Source organism: Macaca mulatta, chromosome 18 (genome assembly GCF_049350105.2).
Source record: "Macaca mulatta isolate MMU2019108-1 chromosome 18, T2T-MMU8v2.0, whole genome shotgun sequence".
Lineage (NCBI taxonomy): Eukaryota > Metazoa > Chordata > Mammalia > Primates > Cercopithecidae > Macaca > Macaca mulatta.
Window position 1 is genome coordinate 81,970,317 of NC_133423.1, and position 26,641 is coordinate 81,996,957.

Consider the following 26,641-nt stretch of genomic DNA (forward strand, 5'->3'; position numbering starts at 1 on the left):
GAAAAAAAACAAAAAAAACCAAAAAAACCCAAAAAAACTGGTAGCCTTTGTGTGTGTGAAGGGTTTGAACTATAATACCTGCTTTCAAATAGATACAGGACTATACAAGGTTACTTTTTCTTTAGTGAATTTTGGTAGTTCTCATTTCTTAACAGATTGGGCCATTTCATACAAGTTATCACGTTCATTATTATATATTGTTTGGAGCCAAAACTGATTCTAACTGATACAAAATTTGATTTCTGGCATTGCACATGGCTCGTCACTACTTTTAGCACCAAGTTGATTACGAGATATGAACAGTACACTGGGCATGATAAGGAGTGGATAAGTCAGCCCTACAATAGCATTTTAAAATAAAAGACAGCTCAAGGGAACTTGATCTAGTTATTCAAGTAGTGCATAACTAGTTAGGCCTAAGCGAGAGCCAGTTTGAGAAGATTGGTTTTATTTGTTGTTGCTGCTTTGTCACTTTGCCTCTAAGCTGTTTCTAGGTATCTCAGAAACTCCGCCTCCTGGACTGTGTGTGATGTGTCTTATACAGTGGGTAACCAGTTAACCTAGAGGCAGAAGTTCCTCATGTTTGTAGGTTTGAGGTCTGTATCATAACATTGTAGGCAGATGACCTTTTATCACAGCACAGACATTCTGTGAAAATAGGACATTGTTATTTTAAAAATGGGTCTTCCCCCGGAAAGAGAAAGGCAAAGCTTTCCCCAGTCTCCCCTTTTGCAAGCCTGGGTCGTCCGCTCAAGCTGATGGGCTCACCTAACAGTTCTCGGTTCACACAGAGTCAGGTGGTGGTTGGATGAGGGGGTCTGCCCCTCATGCTCAAGGCTTCATTCTAAAGGGTCCTCTACATTTGGAAAGTTCCTGTAACAGTATTTAATGTCACTGAAATTACTGTTAGTTACAGCTGGAAAATTCTGGGGAAAAATATACCATGGGACAGTGAGCACCTACACTGGCTGGGTTGGAGCCCTTTCTAAAGATTCTGGAAACACTCGTTGAAGAACTGACTCGATGTGATTCATTGCAGGTGAACCGATACGTCATCATTTATTTTAACATAGAAAATAGTATTAATGAGTCTGAAGCCCCTGACGCAGCTGGGGCCAGAGTGTGCCCTGCTTCTGGCAAGACATCGTGGTTTCATGGGCACAGGGTGGCTGGCACCCCTCCTCAGGTGCCGTGGTTCTGTAGTCAAAATGCGGTTCTGAAGTCAGCAATGTGGGAGGGATCTCTTACCAGTCTACACGATCTTCCTGATAGCATCACTTCCCCCTCCTTAGGGAGCATCTACATTTTGGCCAAACATTAGGAACTTAATATTTAATGTTAAAAGAGAAACTGTTTAGAAAGTCTAGGAACCTCTCATGTGCCTCGTGGCAATTATAAGATCCCTGGGCCCCCCTTAAACAAAGAGCTTTGTTCTTTTAAAGCAATTACCAGAAGTAAAAAAGCAATAATGCCAGTAAAACTTTTAAAGGCACATGTGCAGGGAGACTGTTGGAGTTCAGGCTGTCTGTGGGTAGCTGGTGATCTAGCTGTGACACCGGAAGATGCTGCCTTTTGGAGGGTGAAATCTCAGTGTCCCTACAGCCATTGCTCCTGCAAACCCCATCTGTGGTTGGTGGAGACATTAGCATTTAGTTGACACTTTTACCTTGGTTGGATGGAAGGTATTGCATTTCCATGGAGCATCATTGCATCTTGATGTATTGTCTACTAGGTTGCCAGCATCTTCAGTAGCAAGCTATGGTTAGGTTAGTCAAGTGATTCAGTCAGCAAAAATGGTGAGGTGGCCAGGCACCTTGGCTCACACCTGTAATCCCAGCACTTTGGGAGGCCAAGGTAAGAGAATGACTTGAGGCTAGGAGCTCAAGACCAGCCTGGGTAACATAGGGAGATCCCATTTCTGCAAAAAATCAAAAAAGTAGCCAGGTATGATGGTGCACACCTGTTGTCGCAGCTACTCGGGAGGCTAAGGTGCCAGGATCCTTTCAGCCCAGGAGTTTGAGTTTGAGTGAGTTTGTGACTGCACTACTGCGCTCCAGCCTGGGCAACAGAGTGAGATCTGTCTAAAAAAGAAGAAAAAAGAAAAACATGGTGAAGCATTATGAAAGAATTTTGCTTGTGAGTTGCCCTTTGGTGGTTGGAAGGAAGCTCGTGTCTTGGCTTCCATACTTGCAGCATTTGCCCCATGCTGCTTTCTCAGCCCCACCTGCGCCCATCCCTCCAATGGGCCCTGCCCATCCGAAGCTCTGTCCAGTACTGCAGCCCACGGTGCCACCCTTCCCGCCTTTGGTGCATGTCCTTCGGCCTGGAGTGATTTCTCAATGTGGCTGCCATCTTCACTGTGTGCGAGCTCCTTGTCTCCAGAGCCTACCTGCAACTTTGACCTTCTCTTCCTGGAGAAACCCCTCCTCAGGATCTGGTTTTCTCTATCAGACACTGTCCTCACTGAAGAAAGCTTGCCTTTCCTCCTTTCCATGCTTCAGGCTAACTTCAAATCCTTGTCTTCAAAGTTCTTTTTTTCTCCCCATTTTCCTCACTCTCACACCAGTCCCAATGTTTTCGATGTCAAATGGGCTACATTTGTAGTCTTGGTCAAGAATTCCTGTTGAGTAAGTGGGATAGCTCTCATACTGTATTTTTATTGATATGATCAGATTTATGTGTGTGTACATGGGAGCTGTTTTAAGAACTTAAAATTATGCAAGACCTCTGTAAACTTATTTTCATTCATCTGAATACATGATTTATTTACCTTAGTTAAAAATGACAGAAGGCCCTAGTTATACTGCTGCAGTTTGTTTTCAGACAACATTACATTTAAAGATCTTTTCATGTTAGTACATGTAGAGTATCCTAATTCTTTTCGACCTTTGTGTGTAATGCTATGCTATGAATTCACTGTTGTATAGAAACATTTCCCTACTGATATTGGGACTAAAGAGTACATTCCTGCAAAATATTTTAATCATTTAAAAACACTTCTGTGTTTCTGTGCTTTCTGTAGAAAGTAAAAATGTTATGTTTTAAGAATCCTACCATTTGAAGGGTATTAGTCACATGAAGATAAGGAGTAACTTTGTTTTGTAAAATAATCAGTTCTAGTTTCCTGTGTTTAAATATATGTATGTATTTAGTTTGATGCATATATATGTAATTTGTATGTACCTCATAGATTTATGACTTGGGGGTATAATGCAGATGTGTTACATGGATATATTGTGTAGTGGTGAAGTCTGGGAGTTTAGTGCACCTGTCGCTTGAATAGTGAACGTTGTACCCTATAGGTAATTTTTCAACCCTCACCCCCATCTCACCGGTGTCTATTATTGCCCTCTATAATTCCCTGTATACAATGGAACAGAAACTCTGGAACAAGTGCTATGTCTGGCACTGGGGACACCCTGAGGAGCATCAGACAACCTAGGCCACTGGTAATACAAGGCAAGGGAAGAAGTAGTATTGTCTTCTAAAATAGGACCAGCTGGTTTTGACTTGGGACCAGGTCTAAGGGGACAGGCCTGGGTCTGGGGAACAGGCTGTGGAAAGGGTACTTCTGGGAGTTGGGAAATCAGCCTCAGATCTGCAAGAAGCAGCTTCTCTTCATCCTTAGGCGGTGGGTGTCTTCAAATGAGAGGACCCGGGAGCAGCAGGTTCTTGTACCACTGAAGGCTGTGACAAAGGTTAATAAACGACCTCTGCCCCCAATCCCGCCTCGAGATAACAGCCACGTATGTGTTCTTCAGCTCCTTCCTTCTGACTCAGAGGTCATTGAAATTTTTTTTTACAAGAATGTAATATATAATGTGTATATGTATATTTGGTGTGTGTGTTTATCTTTATATATACTGCTGCTCTTGTTTTCACTGGGCCAATTTATAAGAATGAGCTGAAGGGTTTATATATACATACACATATAATTTTTTTCGCTGCAGATCATATTCCAACCAATGGCTTAAGAGCACAAATTGTGGTCTCCTGACAGTAACCGTGCACGCTGTGTGGTTTTTAACATCGTTTTAATCAGTAACTATTCGTTTTCTTATTCTGCTTTTTCTCATTTCACATTATCTTATGTATCCTTGTTTACATAGGTTCCTAATCTCCATATTTACCACTTTTTAATGACGTTCTATCCTTTCTTTGATAGAATGTCTCAGTACAGACTGACAGCTCCTCAGCTGTTGGGTTTAACGGGCGAGGAGGGGAAGGGCCTTCGGGAAAGAAGCCTCACTTACTGATTTCTCTCTTCACACCTGTGCACAGTGCAATGGTTGGATTTGCTGAAATGGTAGAGGAAAGAAACCCACCATGGTACTGTTTAACACAAAGTACTTAAGCATACTCTAGGTTCTTTGAGCGGGAGATCATGAAACGTTCGGGGTATATTTTACTAATAGAAAAAAGTACAAGTCTTCCAATATGTAAACACGATTGAATTTACTATAAATTAGAGAAAAGATGAATGAATTCTTATTTCTTATTTTCCAGTTATCCCAACTACAGCACTTTGAGGCTGTTTGCTGTTCTGACATCTTGCATAGCGTTTTGTTGTCTTGAAATTTTATAAGAATTTAGGAGAAGACTAATTACTTAGCTACTAAGGGCTTCAAAGAGCTTCATTCAAAGTGAATATCTGGCTTACAATATGGAATCACTCCACTGCTTTTTTCTTATATTGTCCGATCACTTGGTCAGTTTGAAAAAGGTGCATACAGTGATACCAGAAAAAAGTTATTTTCTTGGTAGCTTTTGTTAGCTTCTTAGAACATCTGTTATCAAGCTGAGTTCATCATTCCTGGAGAGCAACTAAAGCCCTAACCAAATGTGACTTCACTGCCCGTATCATGGAAGATGATGGAGTTGGATTGGAATGTTGAGTGTTTGCCTTTGGTTTCTGAGGTCTATTTTCCAAAACGACGTGGTGAAAATGGAGTCGTACACTTTACTTTTCCAGAAAGCACTGGGTATGTATGATACCCCATTGGTTTAAGAACCTCATGTTTCAAGAGGCAGCTCGGTTATCTCCCTGTAATAACAACCAATTCCACAAACCAGTTGTTTGATATGTGGGGCTTGCAGGCCTCCTGGTTTGGGGATGGAAACAAGAAAACCAAATTGGAGTTGGCCTGAAACACAGCTACCCCTGAACACTCAGCTCTCTCTGACATGGGCTTGGCTTTGGAGACTGGGTTCTAGCCTAGAGAGGACACGAGTCAAGTCCCTGATGCTACGCGATGGAAGGACACGAGGGCCTGGTCATGCCAGGTCTGTGGGACTCTAAAAATGAAGGGCAACATCATGGAAAATATTGTGACTTAAGAGAGCATCTAAGAGGCAAAAAAGTGATTTTTTTCAAAGCAATGTAGATGAAATGTTACTTAGGAAGGCATTAAATTGAGGTAACACGTGGCCCCTTTGGAAAATCATAGGAATACCAATACAAAATGGGAACGGACTGAAGAATTTGCTTCCTGGTGAGGTAACATTAATTTTGGAATTAGATACATCTGGCTGCACTAACAGTGGTTTTCCAACTCACAGGCAGTGTTTATTAAAATGCAGATTCCTAGGTTCTTACCCAGATCTAGTGAATCATGATCTCTGGAGGAGGTTCCTAGGTATCCTAATCTTGAGTGGGCTCTCCAGCTGATTTTGAAACACAGCTAAAGCTTTTAAGAGCTTACTATGTGCCAGACACTGTTTCGAGTGCTTGCTATGCATTATCTCACTTAGAATGTAAAATGATGGTATGAGCTCAGTATTATCATCTGTGTTTCATAGCCAAGGAAGCCAAGGCTTAGAGTAGCCATTGGACTTGCCCACGGTCACACAATGGATGATGGAGCGGGGATGTGAACACATGCAACGACGTGTCTTCAGAGTCCACACTCCCAGGCACCATGGTGCCTGCTCAGCTTTTTGTGCTCTTTGTACTCTGGGAACCGCTAAACAAACCAACTTCTCTGGCTGCCGATTTCCTCATTGGTAAAACGGATACAAACAAATTTGAAAGTGTAAAGCCTGTAATAGTAAATCTTGATAATGAAGAGAAGTCCAGCAGCTCTACTTTCTTAGGCTATGAAGAACATCTATGTGATGCAATGTTCTATATTTGTTGTTTGCGTTTATGGACAAACTTCAAATATGGTAATGGCAGTAATAATGAAGAATTAAAAAAAAATTGTTTAGCATGCTTTCTTAGATGTCCCTGTGCTGAGCAATTTCACTGTGGCTAGATCTGGATCCCTTCTAATCTTTGAACATTTCCATTCTCTTTATTTGATTTTTCTACGTTTAAAAACTTTTAGCCTGACAAAGAAAAGACGCCCTCTTCTTGGGGTCAAATATTTAAAGGCCAATGAGTTTAAACACAAGTATCTGTATAAGCAATAGTAAATACACCATCCGTTTGTCTACAGTGAAGAACTTTGATCAGTGACCTGCTCAGTTTTGGAAAATACATGAAGGCCTCCATGTATTTGTTGCCCTGGCAAAGATAACTTGCCAGGAATCTTTTCAGAGGATAAAGAGAATCACTTGTTTTTGAAATTAAAATCTTTTTTTTTTTAAGGTGACAAATTTATCCTTTCAAATTTAAGAGCAGGAACTTAATTCAACAATACACTTACAAATTTATTGCCTGTTGCTGAGGCTAAATTTGACAAGGTGACCTTTTATTAGTCATTTGGCCAAAAAAAAAAAAAAAAAAAAAAAAAATTGGAATCTCTGTCAAGACTTTGCTCTTTCCAGCGTCACAGGGTGACTCATGTGAGGTTGAAAGCGAGTAGCTTTGGGCAGGACTGCCCTGGGGCACAGCTGTGACCTCTAGTTTTGGTGAGTTACAAAAATAGCTGTGGCTTATTTCCACTTGTTTATTCTCATGAGGCGTTTAAACATTGTGAATTGATGAACCACAAACTAATTTTTGTTAGGGGTTTCAGTACCTTTCCTAGAAAAACATTTCTAGCATGACCTGTAAGTAGGCAGAGCAAACTGCCCTCTTGTCTATCTCTAGGAGTAAGTTTTCTCTTCTAGAAGATAATGAGTGACATTGCTGAAGTCAGGCTGGTTGAGGACCAGGCAGGGGAGGAGAGGAAATCTACTCGACTAATAAGAACACATTATCCCTCCTGAATAATCCAGCCTGTTGCAAAAGTTTGCATAAAAAGGGTGAAATCATTGACTGATGTTTAGTCAGTGAATATTTGTCAAGTGCCTGCTATATGCCAGGTCCCAGCTACACAGTGATTTGTACAGAAAACAATGAAACCGGAAGTGGTTCCTAAGCCCCAGGATGTGGAGCCTAGGAACACGCAGTCACATACACAGCAAGTGCGGAAGCCCAGCAGTGGCCAGCACTGCCAGGATAGGCCGAGCAGGGAAGCGCGGTGAGGGGCTGAGCTAGACGGGACACTCAGGAAGGCGTTTCTGGAGGGGTCATGTTTCAGCTGAGATCTGAAGGAGAAATAGGGTTCAACTTGCCGAAGGATGAGGAGTACCTTCTGAGTAGCGGGAAAATGTCTTCAAGGCCTGGTGGAGGTGGTGGAGGTGGGGAGAGGAGTGATGTGTCTGATGAGCTGAAAGAACTGGGTGTCGCTGGTGCTTGGATATCCTGGGGTGAGGGGAGTAGGGTACAGATGGAGCGAATGACTTAGGCAGGAGAAGACCATGAAGAGCCTGTGGGCTCTGAGCTGGGGTAAGCTGCGGAAGGATTTTAGGCAAAGTGTGATAAAATCAGATTTGCATTTTGTAAAGAACTTTCTGTCCACCATGTGGAGAACAAACACAGATAGACAGGCCAGAAGTATGGAGACAAGTCAAGAGGTTGAGGCATGGGCAGGCACGGTTTCTAGGATGAGGGTGGTGGTGAGGATGGAGACAGAGACACGTAGGAAGGAAAATCTCCCTTGACTGGGAGAGGGACCATTTAAACACAGTGAGAGAGAGAGAAAGACTGGATTGACTGCCAGCGTTGAAGCATCTCCAAATGGTGGACGGTGGTTTTACTCACTCAGAGAGGAACCACTGGAAGCAGACTAAGGTTGTTATTGTTGGAAATGTTATGAATTTAGATGCATATAGTGTTGAAGCATGTCTTTCTGATATCCCAATAGAGACAACTAGAGACATCCATCTAGCTATATAGCTCTGGATCTCAGAAGAGCAATCAAGATTGGACAAAAGAATTTGGGAGTCTCTGTATGGCCATGGGTATTGATAGAGTGTGAAAGGAATGAACTATAAATGAACTTTGAGAAATTACAACATTTAATGACTGAGTGGAGGAGGATGAGCCAGCAAGGAAGATTGAGAGGGACATGCAGGAGGAAAACCAAGAGAATGCAGTTTCCTGGAAACCAAAGGAAGGTGGTATTTCAAAGAGAGAGAATAATAGTCAGTGGTGCCAAAAGCTACAGATGGTCCAGTAAGATGAGGAGGGACCAGATTCCATTGGATTTAGCAACACGGAGATTCTCAGTAACTTCAGGAGGATTAACTTCAGAAATTAATGTGAAATCCAGGGGCAGGGGCGTGTTTTACCCAATGCAGAATATAACAATATTTTTAGGGCACTAATCATAAAGTTAAAGCACAGATACATACTGACCTCTGGCTGACTGATTTCAGAGATATGCCATATGGATATTTCTGGAAAGATTTGTAGCTTTCTGGACAAGCAGTGGGGTGGGGAAGAAATGTAGCAAGTTTATGTGTGGGGGGAAAGAAAAGTAGTCAGAAGCCCTGAGTGTTAGTATTTGCAGCCAAAACTCAAAAGCAGGCCAGGTGATCAGAGGTGCAGCTCTTGCATCTCTAAAGCTGCAGGACTAGGATATAGTTGCCAGAATCTATGAAAGTGTGAGTGCTGTGGGTCTTGCCTCGTGAAGGCAGAAAGGTGCAATGAGAGTCTTGTCCATTCTATCGCCAGCCGTATTAGTCTGTTCTCATGCTGCTAATAAAGATGTACCCAAGATTGGGTAATTTATAAAGGAAAGAGGTTTAATGGACTCACAGTTCCACATAACTAGGGAGGCCTCATAGTCATGGCAGAAGGGAAGGTGAAAAGCAAAGGCACGCCTTATATGGCAGCAGGCAAGAGAGCTTGTGCAGGGGACACGATGTATAAAACCATCAGATCTTGTGAGACTTATTCACTACCACAAGAATCAACCCCATGATTCAATTATCTCCCCCTGGTCCTGCCCTTGACTCCTGGGGATTACTACAATTCAAGGTGAGATTTGGGTGGGGACACAGCCAAACCATGTCACCAGCTCTGTATTATATTGGGGGTAACTCTGCTTGCTTTTTTTTTTTTTTTTTTTTGGTTGTTGTTGTTGTTGCTATTTTCAACTGGGAATGACACTGTTCTAGGTTTCTTTTCCTGAGGTCATTTGCAGTTTTGAAATTGTAATAATTACGTTCATCAAGGTGAACATCTAATTTTGCATGCTCAATTAAGCTAATCTGGCATTTGCTGTCCTGTCTTCATCATTGGATGAGCTAATTCTTTGTACTTTTTTTTTTTAAATCACAGTATTTTGTCTCCCCACTTGTCTTTTAATCCTCTGTGCATGTGGCAGTGAGCTGTGGCACTCCCTCAAAGGATGAAGTCATGTTTGCTCCCCTGAGGCCTTCTCTGTGTAATCGTGGTCTCTGTATAACACCAAGGCCGCAATTTTCAGGAATAAACACAGATGGGAATGGATGATTCCCTGGTTTCATAAAACCTCTAAGCAACATTAGATAATGCTCATTGATAGAAGTAAAACTCAATTATTCTCTGTGCCAGTAGTTTTTATGTCTCATAAGAGATTCTACTGGAGGGATCACTGGGTATTTCAAAGATGTTTGGAAACAACACGTTGATGGAATTGTCTTCAATGGAAAGTCATAAATGTTTGCTGATGATTTTTGGTGGGTCTATCAAAATCAATTAACCCTACCATTGTTTCATTTTGTGCTCACTTAAAAAATAAGTATTGAAGAGGACGAATTTTGCAGCAATGGGGAAAATACTCCTGAATACTGAAAACTCTTTGAATTCTAGAAGAATAGAAACTTGAGAATTGTTCCTCAATGGGAGAAATATTTAGAAAGGCAATTTTCATCACTTTGTATTTTTCCGTGCAAGTGGAATAGTTAAAAACATAGTGATTTAAGCTGACTCAAAGTATGATGAAAGAAACATGAAATTTCTTCTAAGTGGGGTATTTAAAAATCATATTGAAATCTGAGGATGCTATGGAAGCTGTTAAAAGTTTATTCACTGGAATATGTACAACATATATTTTGCACAGGAAAAAATGTTTTTTGATATAATGACATTTATGATGTAAAATATAATAGGACACAACTTCAACTTGAATGTTTAAGAGGAATTAAATAAGATCACGGCTGCAAAGTTCTCAGCACAGTGCCTGGTGCACTGTGTATGCAGATGGCAGCTGGTGTTACAAGCCTCTCACTTCTCTAAAGAATTCTTCACTAGAGCAATGCTGGTGACATGTCTGCACATCATGGGAACTTTTGGGAATCTTATGTACACCCAGTGTCTTTTCTCAAGACAAGCTGCATACTCACAAAGGCGAGGTACTTTGCCTCAAACTGACTGGCCCAGTTTGGGGCATTAACCAACAGTGTCCGAATATGAGATGTAATTTGTTTACAAGGTGCTTCAGCCGTTCTGTGGTGAGGTTGCCTATTGAGTAGTTATCAGTTGACACATCTGACATTTTTTCAATGTCCTAAAAGATTCTTGGTAACATCAGGAAGATTGACTTCAGAAATTAATGTGTAATCCAGTGGCAGGAACATATTTTATCCATTTTTTTCAACATTTTACATTGAAAAAAATGTCAGATGTGTCAACTGGTAAAAACAAAAGGGATATGTCATAAGATCAATCAGTAAAAACAAAGGGGTTGTATCATAAGAGGGAGAAGGGAAAGACTTAGATGGAGAATAAGGCAGAGAGAGAAGCTGCACCGTGGGGATAATGGCATCAGTGGAGGCAGTCGTGGGCATCTGCTGATGAAGGGTGCTTATGGTCCAGTAAGATGGGGAGAGACCATGGACTGTGTGGGGCTCAGACAGTGTGGAGCCTACTTCATTTCTCCACTAGGCCTGGCTGTGTAGTTTCAGAGATGTCCTCTGAGTTTTCTTTCTTCATTATCTTCAACACCTCAGGCTGTGCTTCTCAAAATTTCCAATGAAAGTACCCCACAGTCTGATAGTCGAGATGGGGAGCCTTGGAGATCTGGAGATCCAGGCTGGAGCTGCAGGCAGATTCCCTTCACTTCTCTACTTCTCTATGAGATTCCCTTCGCTTTTTCTTAGGATCTCAAAAATGTACCTGATTTTCATACTTCAGTCTGTAATAGATTTATTTGAATTGGGGGGAAGACTGTCATCCAGAGAACAGATGCAGTAAGAAAATGTGCTGCTATTTGAGTACCACATTTGGAGAATTGATTTAAGCAACCTGGCACACCTCTGTTCTTTACAAAGTAAATGGCCAGAGAACAAGATGACCTCACTTTTTCCCAGAAAGCGGAGAGGGTCATTTGCAGTCTCTTGTAAAGATTGAAAGGGGGTCTGTAACCCAAGCTACAGGGTCCCCTCATGCAGCTGGTCCTGGGACCCAAATTAGTATTTACCATTTTCTTTCTTTACTGCCCATTCAAGATTCTTCACCACTAACCAACATTTCAGTGGGTCTGGGTGGTTTGACCAATGGGATAATCCAGGCCTTTAGCCCTGAGGGGTGTGAACTCTTAGTTGCCTTGCTTTTATAGGTGTGTGATTGAAGACATTGTTATTTACGGCTGCCATGGAGCATGAAGGCACCTTGTGGGACTGTAGGCAACAATGCAACTGTGGAGAGATGCATAAACTACACTTGGCTTGACAGCCCACTGTAGACAGTGGTGGTTCAGAGTCCTTGATATTTTGCTCTTTTCATGTAATGTTTCTTAGATGCATTTCCGAGTAGCAATAGAATTCACACATGAAGCAGTTCATTTTTAGCTTCTCTGCTTCTCTACAGTGTTTTAAGTACACTGATATGTTATCATTTCTTTAGTCAGTATTCAACTACAAGATATTTATCTCTGTATTATTTTTTGGCTCCAAGCTTTTGGGATATCCAGCTTCCTTGGGCAATACTTCTCCATGATCTTTCCAGTTGGATATTTGAAAATACAGTGGAAATAATTACATCTTAGACACAAAAATCTACTTGATGGTGTATCAGTTTATAAAAGAGGGGATGTGGACTTAAAAATTTCAAAATCAGAACTTTTAGTAATCATCTAAAGTTATTAATAGATTAAAAAATAATTCCAAGGATTTAATGATATGCTTTACCATAATCATAACAAGTTGTGCAAACATATTCATAGAAATCATTAATATATGTTAAGTACCTTGCTAAGCATTTTACTGGTATAACCTCATATAATAATCTCCTGTGGTTATCTACAATTTATGGATAAGAAAATATATCCAGTCAGTAGTGGAGCTGGGACTCGAAGCTGAGACTGTGGAGACAGCAAAACCCATCCCACGAGGCCAGTGAGAAGAGATCAGGTCAGTTTCAAAGTGAAGGCATTAAAATATGTGTAAGAACACCCTTGGGTGTAAGATGGGCCCCAACCCTCTGCATTTATGCTGAACCCACCAAAATGTCAAACATTGAATCCCTTTAAAAACTGTCCTTGGCTAAGTCTAAGAACAGGAGCTGGATTTCACCACATAGGCCATATGTTTGCAGCCCTCCAATTCTTATGGAAGCATTTTGAAAGCACTTTCACTCCAAAACAAGTTAAAAAGATCGCTCTAATCAGCAACTCAACAATTTAAACTACATGTTGGCTTAATTAAAACATTTAGATCACAGTTGGATATTATTTCTCTATTGAAATATTTTCCACAAGGATATCATTTTTTGTGAGGTAGATTAGTAAACAGATGAAGGTAAAATATCTGAGACATGGGCTCATTCATTGGATAGAATTTATTGTATTCCCTTTGGAGTTGTTGTAGGATAATGACAGGAATGGAAACATGCATTCACGTAACAATCATTTACTCATTTATCAAGAACGTATTCAGCTGGTGCTGTGTGGCAGACATCCTGTTAGTTGCTATGTCTACAGATAGTTCAAAGTGCTGTTTTCTTAGTACAGTGCAGATTGTTTTAAAGTGTCACTAAGGAGGTATTTCCATAGTTCATCTGTAGAAGCAGTCTTTTTAGGCGTTTCCTGTTCTATGCTTTTATTCTTTAATAGTTACAACAATTATATAAAAGGGCTAGGGATGTCATCCTACAGTTATAGAGTGTTAGATTTGGAATTACATCAAGGACACCTTCTTCATTCCACAGATACGAACTGATGCCAGGAAGCACAGTAACCTGGAAAAGTTTGCAGAACAATTTAGAGGTGCAGGCAGGAGTGAAACCAAGCCCCTTATTTCTCCCTTGTCTTTATTTTACTACGCTACTGAAAATGAAGGCATAAATGTTTATCCTCAAGGTGAGAAATCCATTTTAACCCATTCTAGATATATAATAAGTTATGAATATCTCCTGCAAAGCTCATAACTCTCCAAATAATCTCAACAGATTCAACATGCAATGCCAAGAAATTCTTAATTATAAACTAAATAGTTCATTAAGACATTAAATCCACTTGATCATGGTAGATAAGCTTTTTGATGTGCTGCTGGATTCAGTTTGCTGGTATTTTATTGAGGATTTTTGCATCGATGTTCATCAGGGATATTGGTCTAAAATTTTCTTTTTTTTTGTTGTGTCTCTGCCATCCCTGGGATGCAAGGCTGGTTCAACATATGCAAATCAATAATAGTAATCCATCATATAAACAGAACCAAAGACGGAAACCACATGATTATCTCAATAGATGCAGAAAAGGCCTTTGGCAAAATTCAACAGCCCTTCATGCTAAAAACTCTCAAAAAATTAGGTATTGATGGGACATATCTCAAAATAATAAGAGCTATTTATGACAAACCCACAGCCAATATCATACTGAATGGACAAAAACTGGAAGCATTCCCTTTGAAAACTGGCACAAGACAGGGATGCCCTCTCTCACCACTCCTATTCAACATAGTGTTGGAAGTTCTGGACAGGACAATCAGGCAGGAGAAAGAAATAAAGGGTATTCAGTTAGGAAAAGAGGAAGTCAAATTGTCCCTGTTTGCAGATGACATGATTGTATATTTAGAAAACTCCATCATCTCAGCCCACAATCTCCTTAAGCTAATAAGCAACTTCAGCAAAGTCTCAGGATATAAAATCAATGTGCAAAAATCACAAGCATTCCTATACACCAATAACAGACAAACTGAGAGCCAAATCATGAATGAACTCCCATTCACAATTGTTTCAAAGAGAATGAAATACCTAGGAATCCAACTTACAAGGGATGTGAAGGACCTCTTCAAGGAGAACTAAAAACCACTGCTCAACGAAATAAAAGAGGACACAAACAAATGGAAGAACATTCCATGCTCGTGGATAGGAACAATCAATATGGTGAAAATGGCCATACTGCCCAAGGTAATTTATAGATTCAATGCCATCCCCATCAAGCTATCAATGACTTCCTCCACATAATTGGAAAAAACTACTTTAAAGTTCATATGGAACCAATAAAGAGCCCGCATTGCCAAGACAATCCTAAGTCAAAAGAACAAAGCTGGAGGCATCACACTACCTGACTTCAAACTATACTACAAGGGTACAGTAACCAAAACAGCATGGTACAGGTACCAAAACAGAGATATAGAGCAATGGAACAGAACAGAGTCCTCAGAAATAATACCACACATCTACAACCATCTGATCTTTGACAAACCTGACAAAAACAAGAAATGGGGAACGGATTCCCTATTTAATAAATGATGCTGGAAAACTGGCTAGCCATATGTAGGAAGCTGAAACTGGATCCCTTCCTTACTCCTTATACAAAAATTAATTCAAGATGGATTATAGACTTAAATGTTAGACCTAAAACTGTAAAAACCCTGAAAGAAACTAAAAGAAAACCTAGGCAATACCATTTAGGACATAGGCATGGGCAAGGACTTCATGACTAAAACACCAAAAGCAATGGCAACAAAAGCCAAAACTGACAAATAGGATCTAATTAAACTAAAGAGCTTCTGCACATCAAAAGAAACTACCATCAGAGTGAACAGGCAACCTACAAAATGGGAGAAAATTTTTGCAATCTACCCATCTGACAAAGGGCTAATATCTAGAATCTGCAAATAACTTAAACAAATTTACAAGAAAAAAATCAAACAATCCCATCAAAAAGTGGGTGAAGGATATGAACAGACACTTCTCAAAGGAAGACATTTATGCAGCCAACAGACACATGAAAAAATGCCCATCATCACTGGCCATCAGAGAAATGCAAATCAAAACCATAGTGAGATACCATCTCACACCAGTTAGAATGGCGATCATTAAAAAGTCAGACTGCCCCCAATAATCCCTCAGTGACTGACACTTGAATATAAACTTGTAATATGAATGGTTCTTCCGAAGAATCTCACAGGCTCCAATTTGGCAGTGATGAGAAACCTTGGAGGGTTTTGAGGCAAATGCCTTAAAATGAAGAATAAAATGAATATTAAAGAGAACACAGGCTCTTCGTGGTCTTCTCCTGAGTTAGCACATGGGAGGATATGCATAGGTTATATGCAATACTTTGTATTAGAGACTTGAGCATTCATGGCTTTTGGTATTTGAGGGGGGTCTTGGAACAAATCCCCCACCGACAATAAGAGGCAACTATATGTGTCCAATCTAGGTCACCTACAACTTTGAATGTCTTTCCTTCTTCTATCACATATATGTGTGTGTGTATATATGTGTGTGTGTGTGTATGTGTGTGTGTGTGTATAGTTGTTTGGTTTTCACAGGAAACAGACTGTGACATTTACATGCAGATAGCTGATTTAATGGGAAATAACACTATTTCCCACTAAGGCTGAGGAACAACACCTGTTGGAGGTGAGACGACTGGGTTGGGCCAGGAGGTATTAATATTTGAACCTCAATGGGATTGCAACAGCGGCCTCAGCCAATTCTGCAAGGAGCTCTGGGACTGGGTTGACTCTTCATAGTTGTCCAGCCTTGAGATAATGTACCCAGGCCTCTAAATGTCCCCAGCCCCTGTCTAGTCATTGGAAAGGGAATGCCTCTGGGCATGGAACAGGAGTTTGAGAAATGAACAGAGTTGGTCTGGGACCTGTCTGCTGCTCTGTAAAATAATCTTTGAAGACCAAGTGACTGAAATCACATTGAGAAAATGAGACTTGAGGCAATTGGTGAGTAGTTGTTATGATACTTAAAATAGTTGATAGGGCTGAAGGTAGAGAGATGAGTTATAATTTGGACATGTCTCTTTTTTACTTTTCTGACAAAGCAATCCAGATTCTTTTGCTGGAAGGGAGATGTTTAAATGGCATAAACCTTCTCCTTGATTGCCTGGAGCTGTGGTTGGGAAGCCCAAACAGGCAATGATGGCGGATCAATTGCTGCATTGAAAAAAATTTTATTCAACATTAACTTCTTAGCAGGACTTTGGAAACTGGCCCAGTTCTCTACTGGCTTAGCAAATGCCTGGAAAATGGGACTTAAAAACAGTAACATAAATCAAAGGGTTAGGGCAAGGAGATATGGATGTCTAGGAGGACAGCTACAGGTTCTTGAAGATTAAGCTTTTCCTGTGCAGTTTGGTGTCACAGCCTAATGAGCAATGCGTTTGGCAGGTGGATCCTGCTTGAGAGTAGGATAGAGAAATTAGGAAAGAAATGAAGAGTTCTAAAGGGAGTATTTTTTAGATTTAAGAAGGTAAAAAATTCAAAATAACAACTCTAAAAATTAAAAAATCTCAAATGTCTTACGTTCATCATTATGGAAATAGTGTTTATCTTCTATCCAAGCCATAATCACAGGATGCGATTAGAGATGTATGTGGCGTATGTGAATAGTCTTGGCCCCCAGGATGTTGAAGGTGAGAAAACTGTGTCATAGCTGGGATCATTGAGAGAAAAGAGGGTGTTCAGCCCGGACCCCTTCTAACAAGAGAGCTGATGATGGCCTTTGAATATGAAATTCTGATGTGCACAAAAGAAAATAACCTTGTTTACATTGTGTTGCTCCAGAGAAAAGAACAGGAAGCAATGAGAAGACACAGGGAGAGAGATTTTGATTCAAGCTAAGAAACCACCTTCTGACATTAGGGTCAGGGAGGCCTGGGGAAGTGGCGCCCCTCCCACTGGACGTCCTCCCACAGAGGGAGGTGACCGTCTGCAGGACCCTGAGGAGGCGTTTTCTAGACTGAACGGGACAGCAGGCCATATATCCGCTAAAGGCCTTCCTTATTCTGGGATTTTATTACTCTGGGTCCTCAGAGACAAATTTTTCATCCTGGTTCCTTTTTGTCTTCAGTCATCACACCACCGTGACCATGACTAGGTTGGCGTGTGAAGGGGGCTCTCGTTAGACATGGCCTCTTCCCCTGCAACTCTGATGTCGGTGTAGCCCAGAGGAGGGGGCAAGGCCTTGTAGTAGAAAGAGTGTGGATTTGGAATCGGGCAGTTTTACGTTTAAATTCTAGCTGTTATGTTGCTTGTATAAGTCACGCCACTTTTCTAATGATTCGACTTCTCTGCATAATACTTAAGTTAAATAACACTTGAGTAACGATACTTAAGTTAGGTGACAGGAACTGTTTGAAAGTGCCTAGCTCCCAGCAGGTGTCCACAAACGCAAATTTCTCTTTCTCCAGAACTCTGCGTGTTTCCCTTCTGATTGCAGTTATTACGTGATCGCACATAATGTTCAACAACTCAGCTCCCTCTGGTACTTCCTTCTGCCAAAACTAGGTCTTAGAGATTCACTGTGGCTGAAAAAAGTCAGGAAGGAAAATGGAGAGGCCAAGAGGCAAAGCACAGCCTGGCCTGGTATTTCTCATCTTCTTCAGAACCCAGCACATCACCTTGCCCGCTAAGTCGTCTCCTTTATATCTTACTTCTCTCTGTGACATCATCATTGTCCACATCATCTGGCCCCTGGTCCCATCTATCTTGGGCAGGTGGCTGAAAAGTCGACCCCGTGTCCCCAGGAGATACTACCAGGCTTCCTCCAGGAAAGACAGGAGCCTAAATGACTGGAAGAGCCAAGAGCTGGATGGGGATATTCAACCTGCACCTGTTCCTTGCAGGTGCAGGTTGAATATCCCCATCACACTGTGAAGTCCCCTGATATGGGACCTGTTGCCTCTCCCAGTACCCTGCACATGCCTGGATGTTGGCGGGATAGATGGATATGGAAATCTGTCACTTTAGTAGAGTTTGGGAAATGCTCTTCTACAAATTTAAAAGAGATGATAAAAACCGGATATGACATTTTAAATGAGAGAGAAAATTCTAAATACTTACAAGGAAATCAATACGGTTCCTCTGTGGTGATATTGTTGAAAATACCAGAGACTCTTTTCATGGTTTACTCAGCTTTTGTCTGTATAAATCTGAGTCTATGACATGCGTCGCTATGAGGGAGGACCCTTTTACTGGTTCTATGTGCTGATGTCCTGGATATCCCAGGGGCTGCTACTGATGGCTCGGACCTGCAGGCCTCTCTGCACAGCTGCCGGGGGAATGGAGCTGCTTCCATTATTTCTCACTTGTCTCTGTGACATCATCATTGTCTACATCATCTGCCTCTGGTCCCTCCTGCAGGCCTAGGCATCTTGGGCAGGTGGCTGAAAAGTGGAGCCAGTGTCCCCGGGATAGGGAAGTCCCTCCCCTTGAACGGACCTAGGCTCTTTATATCTTCTCCTGTAGTGCTGGGCCAATAACTGACTGCTTTATGGAAAAAAAAATACAGAAAACAAACAAACAAACAAAAAACCCACCTTGCGTTCATGCCCCAAGACTGAGCAGACTCTGTGGTACGGTTTATTCCCCAGAGGCCCCATGGGCTCAGGCTGAAGCCCGACTGCATCGGAGACCACATCCTTTTTCACTTTTCTTTCCTCCCTTCCAGATACGGCTCCCACCAACCCCCACATGTTTCTCGTGAGTGCACTCCGTTAATAAATGTCTTGCACAAACATCCCCTTCTCAGGTTCTGCTCCAGGGAACAGTACCCAAGACAGTACCAGCATCTCTCCCTCCATGACACACACCTGTCATCCCACACATCAAAAGGCATCCCATGTAATAGGATACAAGCACGACTGCGAACACACTCACTGCCCCCCGCCCCCCACAACGAGGAGACAGAGGAAAAGTCCATCACTCATCTCGAGAGACTTTTTGGAGCCACTGTTCTTGGAGCCCGTTACCTCTGGGTGAGAGTCATTTTTCCCCTATTTCTGTTTTAACTTTTTACATTTTCAAAGTGAGAAAAAAGGTGGGTGCAATGGCTCACACCTGTAATCCCAGCACTTTGAAAGGCTGAGGTGGGAGGATCACTTTAGGGCAGGAGTTTGAGACCAACCTGGGCAATATAGTGAGACCCCATCTTCACTAAAAATGAAAAAAAAATTAGCTGAGGATGGTGGTATGCACCTGTAGTCCCCAGTTACTCTGGAGGCTGAGGTGAGAGGATCTTTCAACTCAGGAATTTAAGGCTATTATGAGCTGTGATTGTACCACTGCACTGCACTCCAGCCTGGGTGATAGAACGAGATCCTGTCTCAAAAAAAAAAAAATAATAAATTAAATTAATAGGCCGGGCATAGTGTCTCATGCCTGTAATCTCAGCACTTTGGGAAGTCAAGGAGGGTGGATCATCCGAGGTCAGGAGTTCGAGACCAGCCTGGCCAACATGGTGAAACCCCGTCTCTACCAAAGGTAGAAAAATTAGCTGTGCATGGTGGTGGGCACCTGTAGTCTCAGCTACTCGGGAGGCTGAGGCAGGAGAATGCCTCGAACCCAGGAGGCAGAGGTTGTAGTGAGCCATCGTGCCAGTGCACTCCAGCCTGGGCGACAAGTGAAACTCCATCTCAAAAAAAAAAAATAAAATAAAGGAGGAAGGCTGAACAAATCGCCAAGATCATGTTGCGTGTTGTTGGTTGAGACTGGAGGCTTCTACAGGGATGATGAAGTAAATGAAATGACTGACAATGCTCATAAATGTTAATTTGCTGATTAATCTATGTGGTGACAAAGTAAATTACCTGGTCACCCAGAAGGACTGCCATAGACTCTGTCCTCCGGGAGAATTTTGCTTGGCCATTGTTCTTCCAGAGCATCTGGGGGGTTTTCTCTGTGGAGGTGGGACAGGGAGGTCTTAGTAACAATCAGCCATTACCAACATGGTTTATACTTATGCTTGAACATTTCAGGGGGCTGTTAGTTTGAGGGATTTTTCTTGCATGACCATTCTTGTAAAACTCTGGTCAGCCCTGTGCCGGTTTCATTTTTGAGAATTGTATTTGTCCGGAATAGTGTTGAAACATCTTGGTAAATCTGCTGGCTGGCTGTACTTTCAGGGCTAAGCCATAGCTGTGAGTCTTCTGATTTTTAGAGGAAATTCTGGGGTTCCACCTATGTTCATGATTTTTTTCCTTAATGACCTCAGAGCATGAGCACGATATTGTAGACTGGAGTTTTGGCACGGATTTCAGGGTGCATTTCTTCGCAAATCTGCTTTGGAGTCTTGCCAAAATGTTGCATCACAGACAACCGAGTATTACAAGGGGAGGAATCATCACTTTTACTTGGTGGTGGAGAAGGTACATGCTGAAGGGCTTGCTAACATTTCTGGCTCCTCCTGTGTATCCTGAATCCAACTGCTGGTAATCTTTTCAATCAGTTCATAATCTCTGTCTCCCTGTGTCTCTCTCTCTGTCTCTCTCTCTCTCTGTCTCTCTCTCTCTCTCTCTCACACACACACACACCCATGGTGGCCACCATAGTTTGGCCAGACTAATAGCGGATGCTGTGCTGTGCTCTAGCTCTCTGCGTCAGTGGGCTGTCCTCTATTCTCTCTTCTGTTGACTTCCGCTGAGCAGCGTTGGCTGAGGCTTGCCACTTCTCTGACCTTTACTGAAGGCCATAAGGAATCAATAACTCAATCCGATATTCTGACATTTAAAATGATGAATTCCTCTAAAGTCTAGCTATCTGATGAAGTAAAACATCTGATTCCCAAGAAACAAGACATACTGCTATCGTTAAACATGCATTGCGGCTCTCCACCCCAGGACAGTAACTTCCTGCTGGTCCCGATCCACTCTGACACTTGTTCTCTGCAACCCCATTTTGAATACCGATTTTATATTAATTTCAGTGGTTTGACAGCAAGTGATAGAAATCCTCACAACCTACTAGAAATCCTCAAAATCTACAGAAGAGTGAAAGAGAATACAGTAGGATCTCCTGGAATTCTAGGGTAAGAGTAAACTTAAGCCTCTGTTCCATTTTGTGCTGCTGGGAAACCAACAACTCCAAAATGTAGTGGTATAGAACAACCATTTTATATGCTCCTGAATACTTGGGTGAGGAACTCTGACAGGACATGACAGGGATGGCATGCGTTGCACGTGTTCCACAGTGTCTGGGCCTCCGCTGGAGGATTGAGAGCCTGGGGACATGCAGGCACCTGGGAACTAGAGTCCTGGAGATGTTATCATCTGTGTGTGTGGTGGCTGATGCTGGTTGTCAGCAGACACTCATTTGGGGCTGTCACTGGAACATCTACGTGACCTCGCCATGTGACCTGGGCCTCCTCACAACATGGTGGTCTTAGGATGGTCAGGCTCTTTCCACAGGGGCACAGAACTCCAAAGGCGAATGCCTCAGTGATGGTCAGGCTGTTTCCACGGTGGCACAGAATCCAAAGGCGAATGCCTCAGCTTAGAAGGCAGAAGCCGACTTGCCTTTTGTGACCTAGCTTTAGAAATCACACAGCACTAATTCTGCTGCATTCTCTTGGTTACAAGCGAGTCACAAGCCCAACCAGATTCAACAGGAGGCGAACTGGACTTTACCTCTTAATGGGAAAATGAATGGCAAGGTCTTAGAAGAGCATAGGGAATGGGAGATGATACCGTTTTAGCCATCTTTGGAAAACAGTCTAGAGCCTCTCCATGATACGAAAATCAGTATTTGCAAAACCATCAGATACACGAACAGTTGCGTTACACCTATTTCATACTGCTTTCCATTTTATTATGAGTTACTTTTCAGTTCGCCTGTGGGATAGGGGAGAAGAAGACGTTATTCCATGACCTTCAATATTAGGTTTTTAAAACTGGGTCAGCCATCCCTCATAAGTTTTTTTTTTGGAATTAGTGAGATACTCTAGATAAAAAAGTATTACACACTAGATTAAGGTTGTATAGCTCCAATTACAAACTACCAAGAATGATAATCTAATTTTTCCAGATGGGATCCAGTGTCCCCCCTGGTTCAGACAGCTGGGCTGGGACAAGGGTCATGGGCCCAAGCACAACCTCAGGGGCTCTCTTTAAACCAGGCGGACACTAGGGCCTGTCACATTTCCATTTGCATCATTTTGCTTCCCCCAGCTTATTTTAAAACTCTGTGTTGTCAGATGCAGAATTTCTATTCTCCCATTAAAAGTATGCACCCTCTTAGAATTCCCCAAGTGCCCTTTGCAATTAGCAAAGCCTGTGTAAATAGTTAATGAAACTCATCAGACTCACAATAGAGATGGCAATGTTGCTTTGGCACAGTACTTTGTGGGTATCAATTTATTGTTCTTTCGTATACCATTTTTGTTTGAGGCAGGCCTAGGATAAATCTTGAGGTTGGCAAACTTGTCTCAGTTTTCTTTGCATGACTACTTCCAGTATCCTTGCCAAACGTGGCGTGTGTAAGTATGCGTACACACACACACATACTCCCAGGGATTCAGTGCCCAGGGTCTTAGACTTCATCCTTTCCTGGCAGTCATAATGGCCACGTCTAATGGCCGTGTCTTGGCCTGCTCTACCTGGGCAGTGTTCATCATCTCTTGAACTTGCTTTGACAAACTAATTCTAATCTGGTTCCAAGTAGGCTGTAACATCAAAATGAACATCAGAAACATTCTATTGTTGATAGCTATGATATGGTAGAATACAAATTCTTAAGGGGGAAGAGACGTTAGTTTTTTTTTAATCAATTGCTGTATCAACAGCATCTAGAACAGTGCCCAGCATATGGTGGCTACTCAGTGAGTACTTGTTCTGTGTGAGATGCACAGGTTCATGTGCCATCCCTCAAAGGGAGATTTGCAGTTTTGTGCTCAGGCCTTAAAAACTTAAAAGCATGAAAGACTGCCAGTCATAAGCTTTAAGGTAGAGATATTTCTGGGGGAGATGTAAGCCCACAGTGTCCCTTAAGTAACAATTAGGGAGCTACTTTCACCCATTAATGCTTTTGCACATGCCAAACCCGCTTTCTCCATTTGTATTCTTGGTTACTGTCTGCTCAAATTCAGCAAGAGAAGGTGGGTTTCAGGATTTGGTGATTAGTGCAATCTGTGGGCCAGTGACTCACTTTAGTACTTGTTTGCTTGACTTGAGAGTCTTGGATTTTGCCTGAACTATGACATGGAATAGTTTTGCTATCAAGGGTGGCCTAGAGTTTGTTCCCCATTTGGTCCTCTTGACTTTCTTTTTCTTCTTTATTGGAGACAGAATTAGAAGCAGAAACTAAGAGATATGTTTTCATACGACTTTGTAAGGCAAGAAAGTTCTGCACAGACTTGAGCAGAAGGGAATTTAGTTCATTCTACTGAAACCTTGCTTTGCTCTGGCCCACCCAGCATGGTCCCTTTGGAGATCAGATTTCTGGTTTTGTGGCTCAGTACTGAGCTAATGGCACTGCCAAGCCCCCGAGCTGTGCTGGCAACAGTTTCGGAGACAAGGACTGGCATAACCCATGGCTCCTTCAGGACAACGGATGTTTGAATTTTTAGGTATATGTTTAGACTATACAAATAAAAAGTCAGAAAGAGATTTGCAGAGTTGCTAATTGTCAATAAAATTATTAAAGAAGAATTCTGAGTTTCATGCAATATTCCCATTTACATTGTCAAATTAATTTTTTGTGATCTTGTATCTTTATGGCAGCAATTGCCAGTATTTTTTCCATAAATCACTTGTCCCATACTATACTCCCTAAAAAATTCTGCTGTGAATAGGTTTTTGGGGTGCGCTTCATACTATATTACTCTCTTGGACATTTTCAATGCTCATTAGCATATCCCAAAGAAATATTTAGTAGGGAAATACTGGTCTTTCTTAACCTACAATATCTAAAACTTACATGACTGTAGGAAGCCTTCAACTGCATTTTTCCCCCACAAGAAATCTTTAATATGGAAAACTGATAGACTCAGACCACTACTAGGAAAACCTTGTTCTAGGGAAGTCATTAGTTTATCTGCTTTAAAGCCAAGTCCTGGACTACTGTTTCTAGGCTTAGAAGAATTTTTAAGGAAATGCTTTTCTTATGGACACTCTTGCTGTTTCTGTTACAATCTATTGAGTCCTTTCTGTGGATGGATTAGACACTGGGCCAGAGTTTTACATATGTCTTCTTGAATGCTCACAATATCCCAACTAGGAGAGTATGAAAATAGCTATTTCACCAGTGAGGAAATTGAGCACCGTGTAGGTTAATTAATTTCCCAAAAGTCCAAGTAAACCCATGTCTGTCTACCTATGCACACTTTTGACAATGCAAATATTGCCTTTCAAATAATGCACTTTTTTGCAACCTGGGTCACCTCCAGATGGTCAACCAATAGATGCATATAGCCCTTTTCCATTGCTTAAGATGAATAACTTTTTCTTGTCGTCATTTCTTATATAGTTCCTGGTTTAGTACTGCTAGCATGTGCAGTAGTACTATGAGCAAGGAGGCAATGGTAGTGATGGATTATGCATGAGCTCCTTAAATAATGGATTACAAACAGGACACTAAGAGGTTGTGTGTTTAGTTGCTGATGTAAGCATGAGAAAAGTGGATAATGTTGGATCACGAAAGGAGAGGAACTAACAAATGCTGCTTTCTGTGAATGTGCTGAGCAGTGAATCTGACAAAATTACCTCTTCGGTTCTCTTGACTGCTTCCTTCCCACTTCTCCCCACTCTAGCTGCAAACTCACATTTCCAGCTATCTGGGAGTGCCTGAAAGTCATTCTTTGAGTTCCCATTGTTGGCTTTGGGAAGGTTACTTGTTTTAATGCTGCACTAAAATCCACTTTTGGGCTGCTGGAGTCGAAACGGCCTCATATCAGTTTTCTAGGTGACAGCATATTTGAAAATCCAATTCAAGCTATTATATTTTACAAACCTAAGTGTGAAACACTCCACTTATTTTTAAACAATTTGCTTTATATTTTCAGAAGAAAAATTATTATGCTCTTTTGAGAACAATTGTAATTTTCTTTTTCATCTGAGAAAATTGGGCCCTGATTTCTTTGGGACTCAACTAGATGACATTTAGCATCAATTATTGATTTAAAATTCCATGATTTTATGCTTTTGGTGATAGCTTATGATTAGTGAGGGGATACTCATGCGTGTTCGGAGACTTCCTTCTCTTCTGAAACATGTTACTATGAATTGCAATTGTAATTACCATGCAGCACTATGGGTAAACTTCAAAGAGCAGGCTATCTCCAATTAGTCAATCTACAGAATGTGTTCTTCACGGTCACTTCTGGATAATATCATCAGAATTAGGACACCGACAAATATGCTGAGGTTAGAAAACAATTCCAAAATGTATCATCAGAGAAATTTAAGGTGCTATCTCCAGTGTGTGAAGTTGCTAAATGCCAAATAATGTTCTACATTTCTCATATGTCTGAAAGATACTCAACTTTAATAAAAAACAGGAAACAGAGAAGTGAGAACTAAACTAAAAATTACCTACAACATATCACAATTTAATTTTAAATGAAAAAAATAATAATTTTAAATGAATTTATTTGGTTATTGCCTTTCATCTCACCTTCAGTTTGCCTAAATCCTGAGTTAAGTATATCACAAACTTTAATCTTGGAAAGAGTAAAAAATCAAGAGGTAAAGCATTGCATTCATGAAAGACTTCGAGATGTCTAAGGCATTTCTCAACTCAGCTAACAAGAAAGAAAGTCAGTGAGTCTATGAGTTAATCTTGTTGTGATTAACTTCTGAACCTGTTCACTGAAGTCTTCATATTACTGTCTAAGCATGGGGCCTCCTTTAGAAGAAAATTCTCTAAAAGAGGTGTATGTTTTTCTAGGAATTTGTGTTGGAAGTAGCTTGGACAACAGGCGCTTCTCCAGTCTGCTTCCTTAGTTAGAAGGAGAGAATCTTCTAAAGCTGTGTCTGACCACAATGCAGCCATGCCGTTTTCCTGAAAAACCTGGACCTTCTACCTTTATCTTTCTTGGCACAGGGCTATCATTTCAAGAAGTGGGGAGGCTGTGTGACTGTGGGCTTTGAGATAATTTTGTCTTGTGATACGACAATAAAATGTGCTAACCCATTCTAGTCACTAACTAGAAATGTTTTAAAATTAGCTATTACTATTTTACTTGAAGCACATTATTTTTTCTTCCATCCCT

At 41.4% G+C, this 26,641-nt stretch overlaps 2 long non-coding RNA genes across 3 annotated transcripts in view; one reads left to right on the plus strand and one right to left on the minus strand.

Moving 5' to 3' along the window:
- Positions 1 to 26,641, plus strand: part of LOC144336529 (uncharacterized) — a 323,751-nt gene that overhangs the window by 81,670 nt on the left and 215,440 nt on the right. The gene's annotated exons all lie outside the window — the stretch shown is intronic.
- LOC114673773 (uncharacterized) lies at positions 427 to 18,697 on the minus strand. The gene is made up of 3 exons (XR_013408241.1): positions 18,502 to 18,697; positions 769 to 873; positions 427 to 648 (listed from the first exon to the last, which is right to left on the minus strand). It is a non-coding gene; the product is annotated as an uncharacterized LOC114673773 (long non-coding RNA).